Source organism: Seriola dumerili, unplaced genomic scaffold, assembly GCF_002260705.1.
Source record: "Seriola dumerili isolate Sdu_G_001 unplaced genomic scaffold, Sdu_1.0 BDQW01000017.1, whole genome shotgun sequence".
NCBI classification, from domain to species: domain Eukaryota; kingdom Metazoa; phylum Chordata; class Actinopteri; order Carangiformes; family Carangidae; genus Seriola; species Seriola dumerili.
The window spans coordinates 15,317,228-15,335,696 of record NW_019174272.1 but is presented as its reverse complement, the minus strand read 5'-3'; the positions used below and the strand labels follow the sequence as shown (position 1 = coordinate 15,335,696).

General features: G+C 43.5%; 1 protein-coding gene across 2 annotated transcripts in view; it reads left to right on the top strand.

Annotated features, from left to right (window-relative positions):
• Positions 1 to 18,469, top strand: part of LOC111227009 (cyclin-dependent kinase 14) — a 246,640-nt gene that overhangs the window by 76,478 nt on the left and 151,693 nt on the right. The window contains exon 1 of one of the 2 annotated variants that reach the window (XM_022752364.1): positions 15,048 to 15,153. The exons of the other annotated variant lie outside the window; for it this stretch is intronic. The gene's annotated coding sequence lies outside the window, so the exon portion shown is untranslated. Of the gene's footprint in view, positions 1 to 15,047; positions 15,154 to 18,469 lie in introns of those variants that run through there. 2 annotated transcript variants of the gene reach the window in all.

Below are 18,469 nucleotides of genomic sequence, written 5' to 3'. Positions count from 1 at the left end.
CATAAAGGGGATTTTCAAAGCTGTTTGATAAGAATTTGGACTGTGCCAGGTTACATGCCAAGCATTCATTAAGTCCTCTGTTCACTCACTCTTTCCCCATAAGCTCCTTTGTAGACTTTTGTCTGGTTTGTGTTAAGATAAACCAAATGTTGCTGAAGGTTTTATGGTCACTGACAGATGGTCTTGGGGAAGAATACATTCCACCAGATCCTACCAGAAAATATGGTTTCACATGAATCTTGAACTTTCGAGTACTGATGTCTTTGTATTGAGGTCTGTGAACGCTCATTGTAGAATCCTTTAGGAGACTTGTTGCCACCTGCTGGTCAACATGAACCCTAATCTTGTCACACTTCTGTCAATGTGTCATCATTTACAGTAAGCCACAAAACACACACCAACCTTTGTCTCATCTGGAGCAGCTCTTATTGTTGCCAAATATTCTCCATTACTTAACTTACTTAAAAAGCTGCCCAGCTACATGAAGTAAGGAGTCGAGCCTAGGTCAATCCAGCTTCTACAGCGCCAGTGCCTCTACAGCACTGTACGCACTGAGACTTTGTCACTTTGTCCAGGTTCTTTACAGTAAAATTTAAGAGCTAATCTGGGCACCTGGAGCAGTGTGCTTAGTGATGAATAGGGATTATGGTGCTTCTTTAAATTCTGCAGCCACCCTGTCTGTTTCATTTGCTCGTGTTGTACTAACCTGCTGATTTGCATTCCGATGCTCGTCAGTGGCACAAGGCTGCAGTTTATCCCTCACAGTAAACAAACAGCAGCCTGATGAGCTGTTTGACTATGAGCTATGAAGAAGTAATTGTGTGAGGGCTCATCCCCTCAGGCTGACCTGTTGTTTTATGAGTCCTGAAGTAATTGCAACACTGAGTTCATGAGACGAAATGTTTTCCAAAAAGTTTATTTCTGATTCGCTGCATATGAGTGATTTTATTCTCCTCTTCTATTGATCTGCAAGTCCCCAGAGGTGGTGGGAAATTTGGAGTGCACTGCAGAATAACAATGACAGAGTGATGAAGCGGCAGTGTGGAGGCTCTCGGGCAAGTCTTGATACAGACAGTGGGTGGGGAGGACGGTGCACAGATGTGCGATCCGAGTTCAAGAGGAATTTAGGCCAGGCAGGGGTGTGAATATCACTGAACATTTGTCCACACACTCACAAGCTCACATGCGCACACACACAGACACAGAAACCCATATAAACAGCTGGAACGCTAAGAACAGCAGCTGTGCACTTCATCCTCTCTAGGTCATTCAGTTCTCCGTCATAGCCAGCATTAAATGGATATAGTGCTTCTGCGGCATTATTCGCTTTTGTCCTTGTCAATCGATTGGTAATCTTCTTCGAGAGGTAGGTGCCGGCTTGTTGTCTCTGGGCTTCTTTATAAATTAAAAAAGGAGGAGTCAAGGTTGTCCAGCGGCCCAAACACACTCCTAGATGTTATTTGTAGGTTCTGTTGCACACTCTATAAAGAGTCTGATGAAATGTGACTCACTACTTAGTTTGTCTGTGCCTGTATAGGGTGTACAGCCAATTATACCATGCGGGCAGCGTGAGGCAGTGTGAAAATACTGGGCTCTTTTTAATAGCCACCTGAGGTGGATCCTGACCCTCACTCACTCTGGACTTTGCCTGTCCAGGTTTAACTCCTGCAGTGACATCCAGCTTCTTCTCATCTTGCTGACTAAACACAGAGTTGATGTCAGCTCAGCGAGGAGCTTCCTGTTGTAACTGTGAACATACAGACAATCTCACTCCAATCATGAGACACATCTTTGATGTGTTTAAACCTTGTGAATCCTGGAGTAAAATAAGTTTATTTACCTGCTCATGTGTAACTACACTAAACAGAGAACTAAACAGATGACAGATTTCAAAGAGGAAATCACATTATTTGATTTAATTTTATCATTAATATCATGGAATTATCTAGAATTCAGGTGGTTCTGAATTCCTATTCCCATTCCTCTACACAAACAGTTAGCTCTATAGTGGCCAAATAGCCACCTGTACTTGAAGAGATTGTGAGATTTCTGCTCTTTGCTTTCTGTTCATATCTGGCTTCACAAACAGCTGCATTTCAGCATGTCAGGTTGTTGCACTTTATCACAAGAATTCAAACTGTGCACTGAAAGAAATGTGTTCTTCATGCGAAAAAATTCAGATACTGTTTTAAACTATACAAAAAATAAAATAAAAAAGGTTGTGTACACCTACACAGGTGTTTTCCCAGGCAGGTGTTTGTCAGAGCTACACTGGAGGTCACATGCATTCCATCTAGGCTCAGTATTATAAATAGACTTTGGCTGATATCCCGTAATATTGAATATAGCAATATTTCCCACCATATGCAATATTTCTCATTATATTGATTTTTTTCCAGTCCAATCCTCATGCCACTGCTTTGCTTACTGTACATTGTACCATGGCATGTGACACATAAAACTTTGAACTGATGTTAAGTGGCACTTATACGATCACATCACTTATACCTGAAAGAAAAAATACAATAATATAATTATATTTTATTTTACAGTAATATAATTTTGTATTATCAAACAAAAAACAACTGAAATAATTATTGTTATTGATATTTGTAATGGCGTAAAAAAAATGGAATTCATTGATTTACTTTTGAATAGCAAACATAATTTTAATGACTACAACTTACAATTGTAAATTTCAACTTCAGTTTCTCTGTTTATTGATTAAAAAAAAATTCAATCTGTTGTGATTTAATGAAATAAGTTTGATGACTTAATGTTTGATAAGTGTAGAATTTCTTCCTAGTTAACATGCCTAGAAAATTTTAAAATGGATAGTGCACAGATACAGTGGACATTTTATAAACACTTATTTCATTTTCAAAATGTTTCTTAGATTGAACAATCTGTCCTGTAATTCATCATTACATGTTTCATGTTATTAAAATCTTTTGAATCTTCACTTTGTAAAAACAAAGCATGATTACGTGTTCAGAACCACAGGTGGACTGACAAGCTGCAATAATACTGGGATATCCAGGTCAGAGAAATTGAACTGCTATTTGAGGTCATGTGTGGATGTGGATCAGGAGTTAGCCTCCACGATCATGTGACTCAGCTGAATGAATACTATTATGAGGCTGATATAGGTCTGTTTGCAGCTTAGAGAAAGAAGCTGTGGCACACAATTGCTGTAACTCCATAAAAACTTTAAAGTGAGAGACTGGAAAATTCTTCTTTTTCCAAGTGAAAGTTGCCAGCTGTGAGAGGAGCAAGAAAATTGTGTTGAAGTATTTGGATATTTCAGTAAATGAGAGTGACAGAGGTGGGTAATGCCAATTGATGACGTGGTCACCTGCATGTTTGCATTTGTTCTGGGGATTTTCTGTGTTCTTCTCTGTGGATCCTCTCAAGCTCTGTCAGGTTTGATGGGGAGCATCTGTGGACAGAGAACCCAGAAGGACAACCATCACTGCAACACTCCACTGATCTGGGCTTCATGGTGGCCAGATGAAGCCTAAAAGACACATAAAAGCTGCTTGGAGTTTGTAAAGAAGCACCCAAGGGTCTCTCAGACTATGAGGAATGAGATTCTGTGATCTAATGAAACCAATATTCAACTTTTTGGGCTCAGTTCTAAGCCTCATGTCTGAAGGAAACCAGGCACCGCCCATCACCTGCCCAATACCATCAAAACGGTGAAGCATGGTGGAGGCAGCATCAGGCGTGGTGGTGTGGGACAGAGAGACTGCTCAGGGAAAGAACTACATGGTCCAGAGCACTCAGGATCTCAGACTGAACTGAGACTAAGTACTGAGTAAAGGGTCTTAATATTTGTTTCAATTGAATATTTCAGTTTCTCCTTTTTTATAAAAATTGCAAAAATGTATTTTTTGCAAATTTAAATGATTTCAGCATGAGGCTTACATTTCATCATTATCCAATGTGCGTATAATTTGGTTAACTGTGTGTGGGCTCCAGGCTGCAGCATACAAAACACACCTGATGCAATGATGGATGAACTATGAGCTACTCAGCCGAAAACTGTACATTTTGTCCCTCTGTATGTGATATTCACTGATTAACAGGTTATATTTCGTTTATGAGTGTTTTACAATACAGGTGCTGTGTGCTGGACCATTTGTCGACTGTGCCAACATCAGTGACGTCCAACAACGATGTTGGGTGATGAGGCCTAGTACATCCCAAAGGTGTTAGATGGGGTTGAGTGGTTGAAACAGGACACGACCAAACCTAAACTGTTGCCACAAAGCTGAAGGTACAAAATGTATGCCGTATGCTGCAGCATTCAATTTTTTTATTATTAGAAGTAGGGGTCTGTAACACCAGGGATCAGCATGCCCACCACTAACCCAGCCTGCCACCCAGCTTACATTGGTGCCCCAACCCAATGCTGTCCCTGCAGGTGGAACTGGACTGTTGTGGTGAGGAGGGAGCTGAAATGGAAGGCAACGCTCTCTATCTACCAGTCAAACTTCATTCTCACCATTACCTATGGTCATGAGTTTTGGGTGACCGAAAGAATGACATTGCAGATACAAGCAACCAAAATGAGTTTCCTCAGCAGGGTGTCTGGGCTCAGCCTTAGGGGTAGGGTGAGGAGCTCTAAACCCCTTGACGTGGTTTGGGAGTCTGGTTAGGATATCATTGGAGGTACTCCGGGCATGTCCAACTGGTATGAGGCATCGGGGTAGACCTAGAGAACGCTGGAGAGATTATATATCCCATCTGGTCTGGGAATGACTTGGGATCTCCCAAGAGGAGCTGGAAAGCATGGCTGTGGATTGGGATGTGTGGACTACTTTGCTTGACCTGCTGCTGTCGCGACCCAACCCTGGATAACCAGCAAAAAATACTGACAGAAAAAGATGGATGGATGCATGGATGGAAATAAGAGGAATAGAACAAACCATGTGGACAGGGGTTTCTATATACTTTGGCCATATATTGTATTTCACAATTGCTTTTGGGAGCCCTTCTTACATGCATTAAAACTACTGGAAGTGAGTTGGGCAGTTTACAGTGAAACAAGTTTATTATTTATAGACAAAAATCTGACAGGCCCAAATGTATAGCTCAGTTTTATTCCTCTGCCACTTCAACTTCTCTGTCTCACTTCCATTCTTATTCTCTGATCATCACACATCTAGTCAGGCTGTGCATTGTCTCATCCCTTCCCTCCTGATGGAACCCCCAGTCAGCCCAGTGGCCTGTACACAGTGTGTATGTGTGTTTCATCCGCTTCCATTCAGGAATTAGTCAGGAGCTATTTCTTTGTAATGCTGAATTACAAATGACCTACAGGCTTTTTTCCCCATCTATTCTTTATCACGTGTGTGTGTGTGTGTGTGTGTGTGTGTGTGTGTGTGTGTGTGTGTGTGTGCGTGTGTGTGTATAATCTCTGCAGTTTTTATGGTTTTAACTGATGTTGTCTGCCATAGTTTGAAAATCAACTCCACTTTGCATCCAATCCGAGTGCTCATGTTATTGTGGAATTCACACCTTCCTGCCTCAACAGAGCACAATGGGCATAGTGCATTGTGTGGTTTCTGTGGCAACAAGCCTGTCAGTCAAGGTCATCCATGACAGATAGAAAGAGGGAGCAAGGAATAACAGGGATGAGACTGAATTTGAGTGAGAATGTGAACAAAGGGAAAGTCTCCTTCATCTGTTGATTTGTGTTTTGTATCGTGACAGAGCGTGAAATGATTTTGGAGGCAGCCTCTTTCTTGGATGAATACAGGAAAGACATGGAGGTGGACTCAAAATACATTCATACATACAGTTACTGTGACACACTACTCCTGCAGTCATATAACTGGGTATATTTGAAGAGTTTATCGCTAAGTTCCCCCTTAAAGCACTTGTTGCTTTTGAAGTATTTCTGTCACATTTATTCACATCATCTGTCTTCACCTAGTGGTTGTTAACAGATACTGACACTATCAGAAAGAAAACCTCAATCAAGATAAGCCACCAGTCTTCTCACAAAGGTCCTTGTTAAACATACACAATTTATCATACGTGTTGTTCTCTTACTTTCCTCACTTTCTCCAAATCTGTCTCTGAGAGGAGACAAGTGATAGTAAGGAAGGAGAGGCAATGAGCCAGCCATAAGTGGGATCACTGCAGCCAGATGGAGAAACAGCTATTTTTTGAAATTTCACCGAGTATTACCTGATAAACAGTCAGGATAAAAGCTGCCATCATGACCAAACCAAGGCCAATTGCTGTGGAGGAATTACCTGTAATATTTAATATCATGCTCATCACTCTGCTATAAATTGTTTTCATTCTGTAATTATTTCTTCTTCTTTGCATTTTTTAAATCACTGTTAAGCGCCTGTCAAGTAAACTTGATTCTTCCTTCAGGTGTTTCACATTAAAATCCTGCTTTGAAAGGCTGGTATGATTCCCTTTGAAATCCTGGAAGGCTTTTATTATGGAAAAATCTGTACAGAAAATATTGATTTTCATGTACAGTAGCGTCACAGTGAATCAAACAAGAGTTGGCTGCTGTTTGATAGTTGAAAACTGTTGTGGAGCTGCTGTTAATAACTACTTTCAATGAAAAGTAAATGCTTAAAAAGTTGCTAAATGCAAGATGACCTGATACACCAATTTGCATATTCATAACATCATCGCATTATTTATATTCAGCCTAGTGTCAGCTGGTTTAAGCTCTTTATCTGTTCACTTCTTCCCTCTCTGTGCTTAAGGCTGTTTTATTTATATGTTTTTCTGTTCCTGTTGTCGGCGGCACGGTAGTGCAGTGGTTAGCGCTGTCGCCTCACAGCAAGAAGGTTTTGGGTTCGAGTCCCGGCTCGGACGCGGGATCTTTCTGTGTGGAGTTTGCATGTTCTCTCCGTGCCTGTGTGGGTTCTCTCCGGGTACTCCGGCTTCCTCCCACAGTCCAAAGACATGCAAATGGGGACTAGGCTAATTGGATACTCTAAATTGACCGTAGGTGTGGCTGTGAGTGTGAATGATTGTCTGTCTCTGTGTGTTTGCCCTGCGATGGACTGGCGATCTGTCCAGGGTGTACCCCGCATCTCGCCCAAAAAGATGCTGGGATAGGCTCCAGCCCCCCCGCGACCCTACTAGAGGATAAGCGGTAGAAAATGAATGAATGAATGTTCCTGTTGTCAGACAACAGAAAGTATAAAATAGCCAAAAACAGCAAATTAGAACTGACTGAAAACTTTGAGCTACTGGTATCAACTATATCAATGTAGCCACATCACGCACAGGTTTCTGAAGAGTCGTTTTGAATCTCAGAGTGAGCTGCTCCACCATCATAATCTTGGCAGTGTCTCACTCCACCTAACTCCTGGCTAATCCAAAAATGGGCAAAGAGGAGGGGCGTTTGTGAAGCAGAGATTTCAGTGTATGTTGGTTTGTGGCAACAATACATTAACCCACCTGTTACTGAAAGAGGCCACGCCCTCAATTATGCATAACTTTAGGCTTAAGTAAATGTAAACAGGTGAGTTGTATAAAAATTCACCCCCCGTACAGTTGTCATGAAGGAGGAAATTAGCTATAGTGACCAAAACAGATTTTTTTACAAGGCTGTAAACTTGTTTATTCCTGCCTGTAGTGGTCTTTAGAGGAACTGCAGATTTTGGTACTTCAGTGTTGGCTTGATTTTACTCAGAGGTTGCCGCTTGGCATCAACTAACTCTGTGGTTTTACTGTTGGAATTAGTGCTGAGGGGATGTAGCACACTATTTATCCAGTCAGCATGTAATCACTGAAGGATTGTTGAATCATCAGCATTACCAAGAAAAGACATCAACAAAGTAACAATTTAAAATGGGAGCACGTCAGATAACAGAGACAATTCCTACTGAAAATAAAATGTACTTATAACACCGGGGTAATTAAAAATCAGGTCTCTCTATAAGGTAGTTTCACATCAAGGCCCAAAAATAAAGTACTGGATTATAGTTTTACCTGTCCGACAGTATAGAATGAGGACAGTAAGAGTGAGTTTGTAAACATATACGGTAAATTACATTAAAAAAACATAGATACAAAAACAGCAGGTGGATGATAATCAGTAATCAATATCCTAATTAGATTATGTTTGACTGGATGAATTTAATTTCAGCAGCCTGATCAAATTTTATATCCATTATTTTTGCACATGTGCCACATACCAGTAATTGAATATGTATATGTAATATTTGTGATGGAGCTTGTAATATTGTAACTTTTATCCATATTGGTTTTTGAATAATACGCTGTTAATGTGGTCGGGAATTAAAACAAGCACAAAATCAACTAACATAGACACATTCTTCATGATTAATAAAACTGAGTCTGTATCATATTCTCTACTTTGGGAGACTTTAAAAGTTTTTAAGGAGGCTTTTAAAGTTTTTTATACCTCTACACCTCAGAAAACCCCTCAGATACAACAAATATGGAACATTTTTTTCAAATGATTTGGAAATGCCAACTCTTGTACCAGAAGAGGTAGACCTTTTAGATGAGGCTCTTTGGCAGGAAGAGATTTACAATGCCACGCAGAGTGGTAAGACCTCAGGCCCTGATGGCTACCAAATAGAATTTTACAAGAAATTGAAGGATAAGCTTGCACCATTTCTTCTAGAGGTGTTTAATGAATCTTTCGAGCATGGTTACTTACCCCCTGCCTTTTCCTGCTATTTCACTTCTTAAAAGAGACAAGGACCAGACTCAATGTCGATCATACCACCCTATATCACTTTTGAATGTGGATATGAAATCTTGGCTAAAGTACTGGCATGCTGTCTGGAACACCCCCTCCCCAAGATAATCTCAGAGGATCAAACTGGTTTTAATTACAAATTCTTCATTTGAGCATTTGATCGTGTGAAATGGGTATATTTGTTTAATGTCATGGAAAGATTTGGATTTGGCAGGAGATTTGTAGCCTGGGTCAAGCTATTATATTGTTTGCCTTTAGCATGCATACAGACAATTTATTATCGATCTGCCATTGACTCGTGCCACACGCCAGTGTTGCCCATTATCCCTGCTTCTTTTCTCAATTGCAATTGAGCCCCTTTCTATTGCACTTAAGTCATCTTTGCTATTCCAGGGCATTAGGAGGGGGGACATGGAGCATCATGTATCTCTATATGCCAATGACCTCTTGCTTTTTGTTAGTGAACCTGTAGCTAGTGGTCCCACAATTGTGTCACTCTAGGTCAGTTTGGAGCTTTTTCTGGGGTTAACCATTCCTGTTCTTCGCCCCTGGACCGTGGTCGGGGAACGCAGGGGACACTTAGATGCTGCTCCAGGGCCAAAGATGTCTGCAACTTCGGGGTTAACCCCCTTCACTTTAAACCACAGGTGGCAAGCAAAAACACGGAAGCCCGGCTTGATTCTGAGGAGTGCAGGATTTATTTCTGTGACAAACAGCTAAACTGTGTACACCTTGCCCTGTAACTCCACAGATACTCGTAACTCAAACTCCGTTCCCGGTTGCCATCTTCATCCTCGCGTACCACGACTGCTCGCCACTTATACAACACCACCCCCACTCTGGATGGTAATTACAAAAAAATTCCACTCCAGCACAGTAGCATACATTTATATCACTCTTGCCAAGAGTCCAGTGTAATCATATGGCAGTCTTTCTTGCAGAGTGCACATATTACAGCAACTTGATACTGTGCGTAGCAGCAGTTCTTTTCATATTGTCTCTTTACACATTCCACAGATTTACCAAGTGCATCTTGGGCAATCTAATGCACCAACTCCAGCCACTCACAAAGGTGTTAGATATACTCCGGGGCAGATGGATTGGCTTCAGGGTCAGGGGGCAAGCTGGTTACCAAGTCCATCAGTTCACTCACCTCCCAGCCGAATATCATAAAGTTGGGGGGTTGTCACTCTGTAGGCCATGGCAGCATATGGAATCATAAGGTCCCAGTCCCAGTGACAGCGCTCAGCTGTTGTGGCCAGAATCTTTTGCTGGGTGGCATTGAATCTTTCTGCTTGGCCATCAGACTGTGGTCGGAAAGGTGTGATGTGTGTCTTGTCAGTACCAAACAGCACATTTTCTGGAACACTTAGGAGTCAAAGTTCCGGCCTCAGTCACTATGCAATGTCTGTGATGCTCCATAGCAACACACCCACTCTGAGGCAAGCACTTCAGCCACAGTTACTTCCTTTTCATTTGGTAGGGGGAAGGCTTCCACCCATTTTGTGAAATAGTCCTGTATCATGAGCACATAGTAGTTTTTACGCTCAGTCTCATTCTGTGGACCCATGATATCCAGAGTGACGCGCTCCATGGGGATTCCCACTCTAACAGTTCCTATGGGAGCTTGTGGCATCTTAAGGGGTCTGACTTTGGACGCACAGCTGGTGCAGGTGCGACACCAGAGGGCAACATCCTCTCTCATCCGGTACCAGTACTACCAGGTTTGAAGCCATGCCACAGTGCACTCCACGCCAAAATGTTCACCAACCAGCTCTTCATGCATCTGCCTCACTCACCATTGTCTGGGTCAGGTGTCTCTCTACCCACACTGGACTCTGCGTTGCCTGGTTGACTCACACTGCACAGCTTGGTCACTGACACTCCCATGATGATGGGAGGGGCTTTGCAGCTTACATAGGCATGATTCGTGACATGGCTTCCTGGATAGGCTGTCTGTGTTGTTTTGGAGCTGGCCAGGGCAATGAATGATCTCAAAATCGTATTTGCCCAGTCTCACAACCCATCTGGCGAGCTGCCCCTCAAGCTATATCATTTTTGTCACCCAACAGAGACTGCTGTGGCCGGGGAGCTCAATGAAGAGACGCCCCAGGAGGTACTACCGCAACTGTGATGTGAACTCCACTACAGCTAGCACTTCTCACCATGTGGTGCAGTAATTCTGGTCAGTTTTGGAAAGGCTGTGACTTCCATAAGCTAGCACACATCTTGCCCTGCTGAACTTGAGACAGGACAGCACTGATGTCGACATCACTTGCAACAGTGTCCAGTATCGTGTTGCCTTGGTCTAGAGGGTAACCCAGGACTGGTGCAGTGGTTAGCAGGTGCTTGAGTCTATCGAAAGCTGCTTGCATTCCGTAGTCCACTGAAAACAGGCATATTTCTTGGTCAGGGCATGGAAGGGTTCAGCTACAGTGGCTAAGTCCTTCACAAACCGTCATTAATATGATGCCAGGCTGATGAACTGATGGACCTCCTGGAGTGACGTGGGTGCAAGCCACTTCTGCACCTTCTGTATTTTGGTCGGTCAGTGACCATCCTCCAAGACTACATGGCCCAGGTAGGCTACTTGGCGGCAGAAAAGGCAGCATTTATCCAGTTTCCGGTCAGCTTGGTGCATCCTATCAAAAACCTGGCCGAGGCGCTGCAGCATCTCTGGCACGTCCCGGCCAAGTACAATAATGTCATCCAAGTAGACCAGGCAGGTCTCCCACTGCATGCCAGCCAACACCCGATCCATCAGCTGCTGGAATGTTGCTGGAGCATTGCATAATCCGAATGGCATGATGTTCCAATCAAATTCTAATTCTGGTGTGGAAGGCTGCTGCTTAGGGGCTCAGCTCAACCTGCCAGTAGCCCGAAGCAAAATCCAGCGTGCTGAACCATTTGGCAGTGGAGAGGGCGTCAAGTGTGTCTTGAATGCTGGGCTACGGGTAAGCCTCTTTAATGGTGCAGTCATTTAGGACCCTGTAGTCTATGCAGAGGCAGTACTTCCTGTCCTTTTTATGTACCATCACTGTGGGTGAAGCCCAGCTGCTGTGGCTTCGGCGGGCTAGCCTGGCCTCCAGGCTCTGCTGTATCTGCTGGTTGGCATCCTGTTACTTCTCCCACACCATCTGGCGTGGCAGCTGCTTAACTGCGGCACCTGGGCAAGTCACGATGTCATGCTGCACCAAGTTCATGCGGCCCAGGTCGCTGGGCCCAGTTGAGAATACACTGCTGTAGGTGCACAGCAGCTGAGCTAGCTGGAGTTGCTCCTCTCTGTTGAGCTCGGCTGCACTCTGTTTGTAGAGCTCTTGCAGGACAGCGGGGTGCTCTGACTGCTCCTGCTTGGTTGAGGTAGTGGAAGGCTGCAGGACTTCTGCAGGCTGGAGGAACCCTATGATGGCCCCCTTCTTGTACAGGAGTAGTTCCAGGGTTAAAGATGCAGAGGGGCACAGCTTTAAAGGGCTGGTTTCCACAAGGGCACGAGCAACCAGCACTTTGTGTTTCTCAACAAAACCTTTGTTGGGACTTAGCATGACTTCCTTGTTGATGTGTCCTGTAATGTGGGCGTTGCCTCTTACCACATACTCCTGTCCAGCCTGTAATACCACAGTTTGGGCTACTCTCACTGCATATGTCTTCGGTTTGCTTAGGGTGTAGAAATATGGCACCTCCTCACCAAACAGCACAATGTGATGGTTTCCAAAATCAAGGTGAGCTTGAGCTTGAGTGAGGAACGGATGACCTAGGAGGACCTCACTGCTGGCAATGTCGGCAACCAGGAAATGCACATTCACTTGTTGGTTGTTGATTTGGACAGGAATGTGAGCCTCCCCAGTGACAGGAACATCACCAGGCCCAACACCCAGCAGAGTCTTTACAGTCGATGGCTGGAGTGGGGATCAGGCATCTGGGTGAATGGCTTGATAGTGGTGCAGAGGCAACACACTCTGGCAAGCAAAAACACAGAAGCCCAGCTCTTTGCTATTCCAGGGCATTAGGAGGGGGGACATGGAGCATCATGTATCTCTATATGCCAATGACCTCTTGCTTTTTGTTAGTGAACCTGTAGCTAGTGGTCCCACAATTGTGTCACTCTAGGTCAGTTTGGAGCTTTTTCTGGGGTTAACCATTCCTGTTCTTCGCCCCTGGACCGTGGTCGGGGAACGCAGGGGACACTTAGATGCTGCTCCAGGGCCAAAGATGTCTGCAACTTCGGGGTTAACCCCCTTCACTTTAAACCACAGGTGGCAAGCAAAAACACGGAAGCCCGGCTTGATTCTGAGGAGTGCAGGATTTATTTCTGTGACAAACAGCTAAACTGTGTACACCTTGCCCTGTAACTTCATAGCTTCTCCTAACTTAAGCTCCGTTCCCGGTCGCCAGCTTCATCTTCGTGTACCACAACCACTCAACCACTCACACCTCACGCACTTGGTCAATCTTAAAGGAGCCACGCCACTTACATACAACACTGACTATAAACTAAACCTCCAAAAGAGTAAATGCTTTCCCATTAACAACTTGGCCCAACAGATCTAGCAGGAGTGTTTGTCTTTTCCTCTATCTAAAGATGGTTTAGAATATTTGGGAATACACATCACCCACTCCTTTAGATCTCTGTTTGAAGCTAATAATGTTCCTTAGGCTGACTTTGAGAGATGGAATAGCTTGCAGCCCAAATACAATCCGTAAAGGTGATTGTTCATCCCAGATTCCTCTACTTGTTCCATGGTGGGTCCAGGTGGGCGGGGCTTGGGGCGTGGCTGAGGACGCTGACGGCTTTGTTGTGACATCACAAAGTTACGGATGTAACCTTAAGGCTCGATTTATATGAAGGTAGTTTTAGCACAAAACAACTGAGCACCTGTGACAGTGGAATTAGTAGTTATATAAAATATTCACACGTGTATCATTAAATTTGAAGTCACAGAGAAAAGATGCTCAAAGAATTGCACACTTGTAGATTTTTTTTCTCTCCCACAAACAAAACACAACAGTTACACCGTCTCAAATTTTCATTGCAGACGCACAAATCTTGTTTTACAAATCACAAATTCATACACCTCAAGCCCACTTTTGCTCCACATTTCACAGAGACATTTGGTGCAAAAGTCAGAGTGTGTAGAATTTGCCATTTGAGACTTGTAGTAGAAGATTCAAGCAGTTGTAGTTATTGGCTTCTGTTTGTGCTATTAAAAATATCCAAGACTGTCCATGACTGCACAGTATTTGATACGTGTGTGTGAATGTGTTTTGCACCACATTCACTGCAGCCAACTGTAGCAAAAATGTGAGTGAGTGAGTTTCTAAATTTGTGATTTGTAAACCAGGATTTATGCACCTTCAATGAAGAATTTGAGAAGGTGTAACTATTGTGTTGTGTTTGTGGGAGAGAAACTATCCATGGAGGCGTTCATGAGATTTTGTGTGCCACATAAAGTACTAATGGCCAATACATTGCTATTATAAAGTTTTATACTTTATATATATACATACTGTAGTTTCTGACAGAATATTCTGCAGTGAGACCACCCATTAAGGCAATGTTCCTATTTTTTTTTGTGTGTTGGAATATTTGTGATACTGGGTCTGGGTCTTTCTATTTTAGGCTGTATGCTGTAAATGAAATTGCGCAGGTATATTGAATATTTCTCTTGGAGCTGCTCGACTCGTAAGCATGCTGGCAAAGAGGTGCTGCAAGGGAGCTTTTGCCATATTTGGAAAAACACATTTTTACTGATAAAGAACATGACATTATTCTAAAGTGAGGTTTTAGATTATGAGGAGGGTTTAATACATGTGTGGATGTATTTCTGTTATGTTATTTTGTGTTTTTTTTTTACAGCTACAGTGAACCTTTTGGGTGAGGTTTTCACATTTCATCTAATGCAGCTCATCTTCAGTTAGCTTAGCTCAGCTCAGATTCACATACATTCATACCATGGTTGCATCACTGTAGCCTCAGCTGCTAGCTGCCGCTGCTGCCGATGCTGCTGCAGACACTGCTTGCTTCCGTAAACTCCTCTGGGCTGTACCATTTTAGCCAAGTGGGGGTCATATAGGCTTTCAAGATGTCCTCACAGGCAGACTCTTTTCTCTCCCATCTGCGGAATCGCACCCATCTTAACCCACCCTCTTGCGCACAATCCGTCTCTTAGAGGCCATGAACTCACAGTCTGTCAGGGCTGTTGGGCAGAAACAACACAGTTTCCTAATACCCTCCACTGCCTCGGATTTCACTCCCCCCCCTTGCTTATAGTACAATCTCATCATTTCCAGCTTGTGAGGGGAGCGGAAGAGAGGGAAGAGAGAGAGTGAGAAAGAGAGGGAGGGAGATGTTTTGAGCTGGTTTTCAGGGAGAGAGGTTGGCCTGAATGCGTTCTGTCCGCTCTTCAGAGACATCCAGGTGAGCCGTTTCCTCCTGGAAGGTAAGAGGAAGACTGAGATGGTGCTTATTTTGTCCTGCATCCCTTGTAACCCCCCCCCCCCCAAACACACACACACACACAGACACACACCCGTCTTCTCTTGCTTCGGATGCATGTGTGTGTGTGGTGTGTGTCTGTGTGTGTGTGTGTGTGTGTGTGTGTGTGTGTATGTGGTTGAGCATGAATAGTATTCCCCAGACACACAACACACATGTAATACTATACGAGGCGATGTGCAGATGCGCAGACATGTCGGCATATGTCTCATGCTAGCATGACAGCTTGAAAGTGGATGGCCCACCTGAGTCTCAGTGTATCTCAACGGGGAGGATGGTTACGAGAGACTCTGGGGATAGGAAGGAAGTAGCGGGAAAAGGGAGAAGGCAGCATGTGTGTGTGTGCGTGTGTGTGTGTGTGTGTGTGTGTGTGTGTGTGTGTGTGTGTCTGTGTGTGTTTTTTCTGCAGTTTTTGCTACTAAGTCTCAGTGTTGCCTCCTGCCTGAAACAACGTCAGCAGTGTCAGCCCCATTCCCCACCCCCACCCCTCCACCACCACTACTACCATCTCAGTGCTAATAGGTAGCATTTCCTTTGTGGTGGTGAAATGGGTGCTGATGTTTACTGGTCTACTGGGTGGGATGCTCTGCTGCATTTCTGCTCACTCTACAATATGTCATCCCACTCCGGGCAATTTTTCAATACGCTCATCTTCTCTGAGCCCGGAGGGATGGAATGTGGGCACTGTGGGGAGGACGAGGCAGAGAGAGAGAGAGAGAAGGGAACAGGCCATTTACCATCCGTGGCAGCGTTTCGTATGTGTAGCGAAGCTTTCTGCAGGGCCATATGCAGCTCCTTGGGAAAACAGCAGGCCAAGCTGTTTGGAAAAAATAGAGTGGAAGAAAAGAGGAAGGAGAGCTGAAACAGGAGGAGTGGAGTATCAAGATGTCATGTGTTTGAGAAAAGATAGTGTTGTCAGGATACAGGGCCAAGTCTAGAATAGTGACCAACAAAGGCTGGTTTTGCCTGAGCGTCAAATCCAAGGATGCTTCAATAAGCAGTGTTATCTTCCTCTGTGTTGAGACTGATTATCTTTCTTTATTTGGCCCTATAGGCACATTATCATGTTTTGAGGTGGCTAACATTATGGCCTGGAAAGGCTCAGTCAGCATTTGTGTGGGACAGTAGGCTGTACAATAGATAATTCACAGTTTTTAGCCTCAAGAGTTCAGTGTACTTTAAAGGAGAATGGTTGTGCAAAGTGTTGTTCAACTACGTTCACAGGCAACCATGTACCTGTTGACAACACTGGACGACAGGACTGTGTCATTTGTCTTTCTAGGTTTGACATGAAAAACAGTACAGATGGGAATAAGAGTGCAGACTTTGAAACAGTTTCACCTGGAAGTAGGGGTGGGCGATATGGCAAAAATATCATATCATGATTTTTTAAAAATAAAATCACGATTTCGATTTTATCACGATCTTAAATTGGAAAAAGAAAAACAGACAATTTAGACCAAAGAACCTTTCTTAACATATTTTATTTCAATATTTTATTTATATCAAATAGTCGCAGTTTTGTCTGCATGTGCAAACAACGTAAAGTTTAAGGTAAACAACAACATCCTAATAAAGTGCACTCTTGCAAAAGTAGTAACAGAAAGTAAAATATCAAGCAAAGACATTACTGACAGTCATTTAAACAGGATTTATTTATCAAAACACTAAATAGCTTATTGAAACGCAAAAATACAAACTAAAGTGACTGTGGTTCTCTCTTTTAGTGCAACAGTTGCTAGTGCTTTAGTACTTCCTCTTCAGGTGATTAAACAGGTTCGTCGTGTTACCACCCGACGTGCGAACGGTTTCTGTGCAAACTTTGCAAATTACATTTGCTTGCGTTTGATCAGTTGCGGAAAATCCAAACCAATTCCATATAATGGAGGTGGAATTTTTTTAGCAACCAACTCCGCTTGGCTTTCAGCCAACGCTCTCCATGTGCTACCGCTACACACATAAACAAGGAGGCGGGTAGGAAAGTGCGTCACTGCCCGTAATTCGCTATGATTGGTCGGTCAGGTTGATGACGTCAATACGTCTGGTGCATCGGTGCATCAGCATAGAACTGCAATTTATAGAATGTGCCCTAGACGATCCCACGATCTCTGCAGTTTGAAAGATCGTCTTCACGTTGTAATCCTTCACGATCTAATATCATCATATCGCCCACCCCTACCTGGAAGGAATTTCATGGTGCTGTCATATTCTTGACTGGCTAAATACCATTAAAATCACCTTCTAGAGCAAAATTGGGCCATTCAGGTGAGGAATACTGTTCCAAATTATATCTAGAACACTTAGGGCCTGATTTACTAAAGCTTTGCGTGCGTAAAAATGTGCGCAAACGTGACAGCACGCGCAAACACATGTTGATGCTGATCTACCAACCGGGCGCATCGAGGATTGCGTCTGTCAGTCGGGCAAAATAACACGCGCTATCCATTTAGTGCTTCTGCCTTCATGAATATGCAATATAGGCGTGCCTGCCACAACACGTGAAATATTGGGAGGAGTAGATGCAAATAGAATCGTTTTGCACACGCAATGTGATTTACCAAACCTCAAACTAATTGCGCTGATTATTTTTGCGTCTATATTTAGCACGTTTGAAAGTCAAGTCTTAGGCTACCTGGCACAGCCGTGCGCACAGATGGCTGCGGTCATTGTTGCAAGGAGGCGGCGTAGGCACGACAGGCAATGGAGAGAACGCATCTTTTCTGTTCGTGTCACTCTTTTTGGAATGGCAGAAGAAAAAATTATCGAGACATATCGGTTATCCAGCGATGCCATGATTGTCCTTTGAAAAAGAAAAAAAAACAAAAAAGTCATTCGTTCAGAGTTCAGAAAATCCTTAAATAATAAATGTTGCATCATAATGTCATGTGTTTCTTGTTTGTGCTATTTTGACAAAACCAAAAACTCACATTTTTATGTACTAAAGCCCACTTTCTTTTAGACATAGGAACTAGGCCGAACTAAATGTTTCCTATCATTTTTTCCTGAAACTTAAAACAAATTAAAACGCACACACTTCTGCGCCCCTGCTGGAACGCACAAACAAAAAAAAACCCTTTTGGCAATTACGCTTTTCCATTGCACAGCTAAAGAACGTTCATGATGCGCATTCATGTCTTATGTGGTGTACTTGAATGAATTAAAAATATTCCCTCTATCCCAGTAATCTGCTCATCACAGAACATCAGCTGCACCTGCTGTTCAATGGGAGACAGAGGGTCCTCCTCCACCGGTCCCCCACC